Raw genomic sequence first — 9,963 nt, forward strand, 5'->3', positions numbered from 1 at the left:
GGGAACATAATATAAAACAATTGTAGCAGCCAGCAGTTGAATGACATAGATAGTAAAGCACAAACCAACACATTAAAATGATCAAAAGTGACAATACTCATAACATTAATACTCAATAAGTTAAATAGACCATCCAAATAAATAAAGCCTAGAAAACATAACCAAAATGTACTGTCTGCAGAAGAAGCGCAACTAATGTAGAAATTGTGACTAATTTTAGACTTGAGTCTTGCTTCACGGTCAGATGCAAATGTTGCCCGCTTTGTTGTGGCAACATAGTTAGTGCCGTGGTTTGGAAAAGTTTAGCAACTGTGGAAAAGCAATTCCTGGTTGCTCATTCGTGGCTGCTTGGATCCTCTTAACGTTGGTTGCTTGCCGAACAGATTTTCTTCTTGTGTCACGGAGGTAGTGTGTATGTGCTTCAGTGTTATGTAGGTGTTACAGAGGTGGTATGTAGGTGGTATGCAGGTGTCCTCCTGTGGTATGTGGGTGATAGATCTCCACACAGAGGCCTCTTTCAGCCTTGTTGGAGTGGTGGCACTCTGGTAATATGGTCACTCACTAGACTACACAAAGCCGTTATCTGGGCAGTTTGCAAAGAGTTTGTGAGGACTCAAGGCAACGACCTGAAACTGTCTCAAAATCTAAACCGCAGATTCATGAAAAAAAAGACTCAATGGAGCAGTTGTTATGGCGAGGTCAAGTTGCTGAGCCTGTTATGTGACCCCCATTCTGGTGTGTGTGTGTGTGTGTGTGTGTGTGTGAGAGAGAGAGAGAGAGAGAGTGTGTGTGTGTGTGTGTGTGTGTGTGTGTGTGACTGAGAGAGAGAGAGTGTGAGTGTGCAGTGTACAGCCAAAAGTGTTATATCTATCTATGTACATGCATTTATGCGTTTCTTAATGTATCTATACACATGGATGCCCTATGTTTTCATTTGTCCTAAGGTATAACCTTCCTCCCAATAATAGTACATCTGTACATCCTGACCTTGACGACTTCTCCACATGTGCTTTAAGTTATCAGAGGAATGTGCAGCAGGTAGTTCAGCTAAGACCTGCTCAAGTTAAAGGTGACTGTTTGTGACATTGAGAAAGGCACTGGCTCCTGATGGCCAGACAGCACGCACGCACGCACGCACGCACGCACGCACGCACGCACACACACACACACACACACACACACACACACACACACACACACACACACACACACACACACACACACACACACACACACACACACACACACACAGTTGGAACAGTCAGTCTTTTGTCCCTGACATCACTTCAACACTGTCAAAAACATCTTTTGCTGATGTACTGTACATTTCAGAATTTCATGCATTTCTGTGTCCATTTTGTTGTTTGCTGGTGGATTTTTCTTATTGGTAAGTGGCTGATAGTAGACAACATGATAACATCACACTGAGCTATTGTACCAAATATGAAGTTTAATGGCAGAAGATGTTTCAGCTATCTAAGACCAACATGGTACAAGTCAGCTTTTGGTGTCAGTCCCTTAGAATCAAAGTGCAAGGGCTTTCTTTCTACACTCACTCTTTTGTAGCATAGTAGCATATTTCTACAATCATACAGAGGGGGAGATACAGCGACAGTAGCCTCAAAAGACCAGAATGCAATGTAGCGACAACCACAAGACATCGTTGAGTTTTAAATATGGGTGCTGCTCTTCTTCTTCTTCTTCTTCTTCTTCTTCTTCTTCTTCTTCTTCTTCTTCTTCTTCTTCTTCTTCTTCTTCTTCTTCTTCTTCTTCTTCTTCTTCTTCTTCTTCTTCTTGATCAAATGTTTTATTTTATTCAAAATTGAAAAATGACAATGATGTACAATTATCTCGTACCATAATAGCCAGAGACTCACTTTCTTGTTCTTACTACGCTCCCACTATTGCTCTCCTCACCTACACAACAAGTTCAGGTACGTTCTCTGTGGGTTGTTGGAAGGCATTCTGGGAAACAGGAAATCACTAACTGAAGGAGAGGAGGCAGGTTGGGGAACGTGGGGACACCAAAAAAGTAAATTACAACACTTGTTGTTTGCCAGCACTCTGGAGTAATTACTGTTTATGAGAGGAAAATATGAAATGACTCTTGGGTGGATAGTGGACAGTCGAGCCACATTCAGTGTTTTTTTTATTTGTTCAGGCAGTTGGAAAGGGCTGGAGACACAACAGAGAAGGTTGAGGGGGGATTTGATCCTAGACACCCGGGTACACCTAAAGTAAAGATTTGATCGATCTATCGATCAATCTATTGATCTATCTATCTATCTATCTATCTATCTATCTATCTATCTATCTATCTATCTATCTATATATCTGTCTATCTGTCTGTTGAGAGAGAGAGAGACTCCACCATTTCATTTACTGACTGAGAAAGAAAAGCTGAAAGGAGTTATTGGGAGGAAAGGGGGAAAAACTATCAATCTTGGTGCAAAGTTTGTCTAAATGTCACCAAATAAAAAGAAAATGTAAATATTGAGAATGATTTTGTAAATAATGTTAGAGAGAGAGAGACAGACAGACAGACATGTCTGTGGCAGTAGAGTGGAACCACATTAGGAGCGTGTGTTATCACTGCGTCTCTCTCACATGTCGTTCGGCTCGGAGCCTGACTGACATCCTCGTGCACAGACTGTACCGGCCCTCATCACACACCACAGCAAAGGCTGTAATTTCAACCCCACATTGAAAACAGAGCAGCGGAGGCACCCCGTGCTTACTTAGGTTAGCTGTAACTCCATGTTGGCCTTGTTTGATTGGAAGTGTTTTCAAATCAATGCTGCAGGCAGGAGAAAACCAGACGCACGCTCTGCAGCTGAGGTGCATGCTGTAATTTGGTATAAATAGCGTCATTTCAGAGAACATCATCCCTTAAATACTGTGCTGTTGACTTGGCATCCCGCACGTGCTTGAACTTCGACCCTGCCCTAAACCAGCACCCCACCCTGCACCTACTCTTTGAGGCAGATTAGATTACATAGAGCCTAAGCGAGAGGGCACGTTTGTCTGGCTTTATTCTAGACTCGAACTGGATGTCTTTGTCTCGCTATGACTTGAAGGCCATTTCCAAAGCCGGGGGGTGAGTCCACTCTGACAGAAAATATGACAGGAAGTTAAATTCTTCTGTGACAGAATACTTGGTGAAGGAATGGCTATGCTTTGCTTTGATCTAGAGAGGCAGATGGTCAGCAATCACTTCTGAAAAGGTCAGCAATTACTTCCGAACAGTGACACATCATTTCAGGCCAAAGGACTGTAGAGGTGGCAAACAGACTGATGCATGCACGCACGTGTGTGTGTGTGTGTGTGTGTGTGTGTGTGTGTGTGTGTGTGTGTGTGTGTGAGAGAGAGAGAGAACACACACACACACACACACACACACACACACACACACACACACACACACACAGTAGTCAGTGCTGAAGGCCTTCTCTGTTTGCACATAATGGCCTCTGACAATTTTCCTCAATTATCAGCTATCTCTCATTACGATCATCACAGGGGAACTTTCATCGTCACGCGCTGTCACACGTCTTTCATCCTTCTATCGTGTTTACATGTGGCACTCTTTTAGCTAGTCTGTTTTCCATGATGTTCGTTATCTATCTATCTATCTCTCTCTCTCTCTCTCTCTCTCTCTCTCATGCCTTTCACTTCCTGTCTTTCCTAATTGCGGAGTGTCAGAGAAGATCTGAGGTCATATTTCAACATAAAACCAACCTCACCATGCAGGCTCGGCAGCCCACCACTATGTCCTAATGATAGCCTGGTCTGTGAAGACAGAGTTGTCATTGATGACATACTCTCCCGCACCAGCGCTATTGTCTTGTTGCAGCACCATTACTGTCTGTACCGTTACTGACTGTACCGTTACAGTCTGTTCTTTTGCTTCAACCGATCTGCATCTGAATGTTCTCAGAAAGAGGTTCTGCTATTTAGGTTACTGACGCATACAGTATCTTTTATTCAGTAACAATAATGCAACGTTTCGGTCAACCGACCTTCATCTGGCATATGATATCATATGCCAGAAATAAAAGTCTTGCTTTTAGTGAAGTCAGTGTGCGGGACCTTTCTGCCTCTTCTACTTGTTTTTAGCATAATTATTTTTTCAGTTGAAATTGAAGAAAGTAGGCTAAGCTGGGTCTTAGCTGAGCGCATGCTCTTGTTTTAAGCAGTGCACTGGGGATGGACTTCTGTTTTAATGGGGGGAGAGGAAATGGGAGAAAAAAATCTGTTCTTGGCCTGGCTGCTGTTTTTCCAGCGAATAAAGTTAAGTTGTGGTGCTTTTGATTTAACTCTGACAGTGTCGCTGTAAAAGTTTAGGCCCTGGATATTCAATCAAAATGAATTTCCAGTCAAAGTTTGTAGGTTGCTCTCCTTACATAACAAAGACAGCATTGAGTTATGGTTTCATTTCATCGCATGGTATTTTACATTCAACCGTTACAAGTCTCTTGTTGAAATATTTGGGAGGCTACATTTTGCAGGTGTATAAAATGGTGCTGAATTACTGGATCTGTCTGGGACTACAGGTGAAGTCAGCAGGGCCACAGACTCTCACTTCCTTTCTCCCTCATGGCCAGTTAAGATCAGCTGCTAGTCTTTACGAGCGTCTGTATATTGGCTTGCACAGTAAATGTCCTCAGGTAACTATGGGTCCCTCACCAGTGGAGCAGATGTGCTCCAGCATGAGATTGATGACTAAAGTAAACAGAAGCAGCTCCAGTGTCAAACACAGCAGAACTGAATTTGGGCTTTATTAACTACATATGGGAGGGGGAGTGTCATATAGTTGTTCTACCAGCTTCCAGCCCCCTTGTTGGCAAGCATCTGCCCTGCTGACGTGTCCTTGAGCAAAACAAGACTATCAGCTCTGGGTGTGCTGCACTGTCACTGATGCTGGCCTCTGACCTCCGTAGAAAGGGACAAGTGATATAGAGCCAGAGTCACGCCCACTTCCAGGTTAGGCATGTGCACCAAGAGATTTCATCCGCAATTTATTTTCCCATGCATAGACATTTCATAAAATGCTTATAAAAATAGTTGTATTCAGTCAAACCATACGATTCAGCTATATTTATAATCAGGAGAGACCATAGAACATTTCACTCAGACCAAAACGTAAAAAAAAAAATGCTGGGTTAAAAAAGAAATCTATGTTTTTATTTGATTTTAGTCTGAGTGAAATGTTCTATGGTGTCTCTCGATTCTAAATATAGCTGAATCGTTTGGTTTCACCAAGTAAAACTACCTTTATAAGCATTTTACGAAATGTCTATAGGAAAATAAATGGATGAAATTGGGCATGATTTTAGCTCTCTATTATAGAGTTGAACATGACACGAAAGAAGGCATTTTGAGAGAGAGGAGGGGACTGTAAAACCATTGTTTCTCTAACAGACTCTTGTTTTCATCCACTTCATCGTAGAGCAACGCTCTAAATCGGCGTGGTGTGTCATTGCCTGTGCCTGTGGTGTAAGATATCCCACAAGTGAGTGTGTTGAGTGAAACACTTCTCCCCAGGTGTCACACCCAGACAATAGAGCATTGTTGTCTGTGGCATTTTCTCTTCCAGTCAAGAAAATATAATTATAAGTGTACGTTTGGACACTTGTGCACACTTATGCAAGTAATGCAATCCCGCGTTCAAGCATGCGTAGGCTATGTCACGTTCTCCGATTTTACTGCCATTGGTTTACATGACCCCACCTGGCTCTGATTTGGAAATTTAATTCAGATTTCATGCATTCCCATAAAAATAAAATATCTGTGATGCTATGCTACAGCCTTAAGGGAGGAAAAAGAGGATATAATAGAATGCACATGTGGCGACTATGGCGCATAGCATATGGGCACACTGTATTGCAATCAGGCCCAGCAGTGCGCGCGCACACGCACACACACACACACACACACACACACACACACACACACACACACACACACACACACACACACACACACACACACACACACACACACACACACACACACACACACACACTTTATAGCTACCAAGCCCAAAGCATGAGCACTGGGTTTAAGTAGTAGATACAGGCCCAGTAAAATGTTGTTGGCATCATCTACACAGTAGCTTTTTGCTAATAAGACCTGCCTTGATTTTAACAGCTCATATACCCAGTGCATTGTTCTTCCTGCTAAGAAATACAAGCGACCATGTGGCATACTTGCCTACCCTTGCAGCATCCAAGCATTTGCTCCCCAAATATGTCAAGTAGTGAAAATTGATGGATGGACTCCATTTGATTTCCTGACCTTATGTATTGTAGGGTTTAGGGTGTTTGTTACAGAGAGATGTGCACTTCCACGGCTACTGTATGTAACTAAATATCCTACATTGCAGTCGCTGTGTAAGCCTCCATTATATTCTATGTCCCTCTAGATTTGTAGCATAGCCAGATGACTTTACAGTATGCAATTTAGAGATGCATTTAGATTTGATGATTTTGAGGAGGCTGTTGCGACGTTAGGCGAGGATATGATGGGTTTAAGACACAAATTAATGGCTGCTAAACAGCGGTGATGACAGTGATGATAGACAGAATCTTGTATTTTCCATGTTATTTTGATGTGATTCTAGTTTACATGGATCAACAGTCAATCATGAGTTGTGTGTGAATCAAAAAACATGCATCAAACATCCAGCAGTTTGATGAACTTGCAAGGCAAATTAATTCATCAAAATGCTATTTTGATTACGTGAAGGTATCATGATTACATTTCACTTGACTTTTATCAAGATGAAATCATGCAGTTAGTGATTGTTAATATCAAGATGAAATCATGCAGTTAGATAGTGATTGTTAATATCAAGATGAAATCATGCAGTTCGATAGTGATTGTTAATATCAAGATGAAATCAGCAGTTAGATAGTGATTGTTAACCTTGCGACTCGATTTCACACAACATCACAGGATCACGATCACATGACAAATCCATTTTGCCAGTTGCTACGCTTCAATCTATAGGTTTGAATCCTAACCACTAGTGGTTCGGACCAATCAGCATGCAGAGGCAACTACGGGTGGGATTTAGGTGTGATCACAGCAAAAAGTGAGCCCGTGATAGACAGATGGTTCATCCAATCACCGGCAGTATTTTTTTGAAAGTGCCTGCCCCATTTAAACCATTGAGCTATATTAAAGCTATATTAATTTATATATGTCGATGATTTAAACTGTTTCCCGGGCTCCCAGGTGGTTACTGTGAAAAAAAACATCTGGCAGAGTCAGGTTAAGAGATTGTGACCACTGTTTGTGTTCGAGGGGTATATTGCTACAAAAAACATTTTAGAAACCTTTGCACCTCCCTCCTCCCTCCCTTTGCATTGGAGGCCTGTTGACAGTATATGGGTAAGATAACTTTCATAATTAAATGAATACAGTAGTGTGGCATATGGGTTAGATAACTTTCATAATTAAATGAATACAGTGTGGCATATGGGGTTAGATAACTTTCATAATTAAATGAATACAGTAGTGTGGCATATGGGGTTAGATAACTTTCATAATTAAATTAATACAGTAGTGTGGCATATGGGGTTAGATAACTTTCATAATTAAATGAATACAGTAGTGTGGCATATGGGTTAGATAACTTTCATAATTAAATGAATACAGTGTGGCATATGGGGTTAGATAACTTTCATAATTAAATGAATACAGTAGTGTGGCATATGGGTTAGATAACTTTCATAATTAAATGAATACAGTGTGGCATATGGGGTTAGATAACTTTCATAATTAAATGAATACAGTGTGGCATATGGGGTTAGATAACTTTCATAATTAAATTAATACAGTAGTGTAGCATATGGGGTTAGATAACTTTCATAATTAAATGAATACAGTGTGGCATATGGGGTTAGATAACTTTCATAATTAAATGAATACAGTGTGGCATATGGGGTTAGATAACGTTTATAATTAAATGAATACAGTGTGGCCGGTAGTGAAGTGTTCAGTTGTTCTCTGCCCTCTAAGCCTCCGCTGAAGGAGCCCAGGTAAAGCTCTGGGTGTTGACACTGCTGTGTGTGTGTGTGTGTGTGTGTGTGTGTTTCTGTGTGTGTGGGGTGTGTGTGTGCGTGCGTGTGTGTACGTGTGTGTACGTGTGTGTGTGTATGTGTACATGAGAGACGCAGCCAGTGGGACAGACCCAGGTGAAGCTGTGTGTTGTTGACTTTACGGGGTCTCCCAGGGTGCATGGCTTGCTATACTGCACCAATGCTCCTCTGTGGGCTGGGCAGAGCTGCAGCGGAGGAAGTCCTTCCAAGAAAACCTGATTGTTTCTGCAAATAAGAAAGGTTGGAAAAACAAAATAAAGCCACTATCCGGTTTGCCTTTGCAATGTGAAAGCTTTGGAGGATCACTTGGTAATGAATGTGAATGTGAGGGCTTGTTTCAGGTTTCTCTGGAATTGGATTTTCTGGGCAGCAAGACTTGTGTGTATGTGTGTGTGAATTCTCTCTATACCAGGGTTTTTCAAAGTCTGAGACTCTGGGCCTCCCCCCAGACAAAGCTTGGAAAAAGGAGCCCCCCTGGCTCAATTCCTGGATGCCTATGGGATCATGATTATGTTATTTGATCCCATAGACACGCCACAATTGAGCCAAGATAGCCTGATATTGCTGTTTGATGCTCAGACTCCATTCACTGAGCCTCCCCTGAAACTGCTTGGAGCCCCCAAGGGGAGGCCTGCCTCTCACTTTGAAAACCTCTGCTATATACCCACCAAGTGTCTCCCTTGTTACCAGCTGTGACTGTGATGCTGTGTGTGTGTCTGTCTTACAAGCGTGTGTGTGTGTGTGTGTGTGTGTGTGTGTGTGTGTGTGTGTGTGTGTGTGTGTGTGTGTGTGTGTGTGTGTGTGTGTGTGTGTGTGTGATCTTGGCAAATCAAATGTGTTCCTGGAGACACCTATTGTAGCGGAACTACCACAGAAGCCATTTTGAGTATTTTTCCAGGTGTTTGTACAGTATGTCTGCCTGTCTGTCTGTGGATGGACAGATTTTCCGAATGCGATAGCATTAAAACCGTGCAAGATACGAAACCTTTCGGGTGTGTAGTTGACATCAAAATGAAGGTTGCGTTCGAAAATGGGTGTAATCCGAACAAGGGGGCCACCCCCCACCCCCACTTTACGCCCCTGGCCCACATTCGTTTTAAGTTGCGGGCGTAGCGGCTGTAGTGATCCCATCACAAGATGGTCTCTATTTAATAACAAGTCTGTTGATCTGATTGTGAATTCTGTAGTAGGCTAGGCTAGGTGTTTCTCCTGCTCTCTGGGACCCGGACTGGGCGTCATGAGCTTGTGGTTTTCGGAGGGGATCTGTCCTTCACCACTTCCTTCACTAGCTAACAGGGAGCTGATATTTATGGGGAACTGACTTTTTCCCAGCAGTAGAAATCCAAGTCAATAGTCGTCCTATTCAGGAACGGCCAGGTCTGAGTTGATACAATAAACTCTGCTTGCTGGCTATCAACGTTGGTGTTAGCTGTTTATGTAAACCTGTTTGAAATCAAACAAGGGTCCAGTCATGGTGGATGAAGGTTGTGCTTTGTGAAATACTGTCTGTCTGGTGTGACTGGCTGCTATGATTGAGCTCTCTCTCTTTCTCTCTAGTCCAGTTTATTTATGAATACATCTGGAGACAAATATTAAGGCTTAGCCAGTAACTGACATTTTAGATATTGAGATTATAGCATGACAAATATTTTCCCACCACAATCAGGAGCTTTTGGCATGTATGGCTTTGTTTGCATTTGATTTTCTTTCTGTGGGAACATAACAGCAGATGTGAAATGACCGCCATGCTATGTAAGCATACTAAGATGTTGAGATACAGAGCAATAGCTCTGAATATTAAATATTGATGCATGCATAAAGACACTTGAAATGGTTAGAGTAGGTGTGCTCAAATGGA

The sequence above is a fragment of the Poromitra crassiceps genome (assembly GCF_964638095.1).
Source record: "Poromitra crassiceps genome assembly, chromosome: 12".
NCBI classification, from domain to species: Eukaryota; Metazoa; Chordata; class Actinopteri; order Beryciformes; family Melamphaidae; genus Poromitra; species Poromitra crassiceps.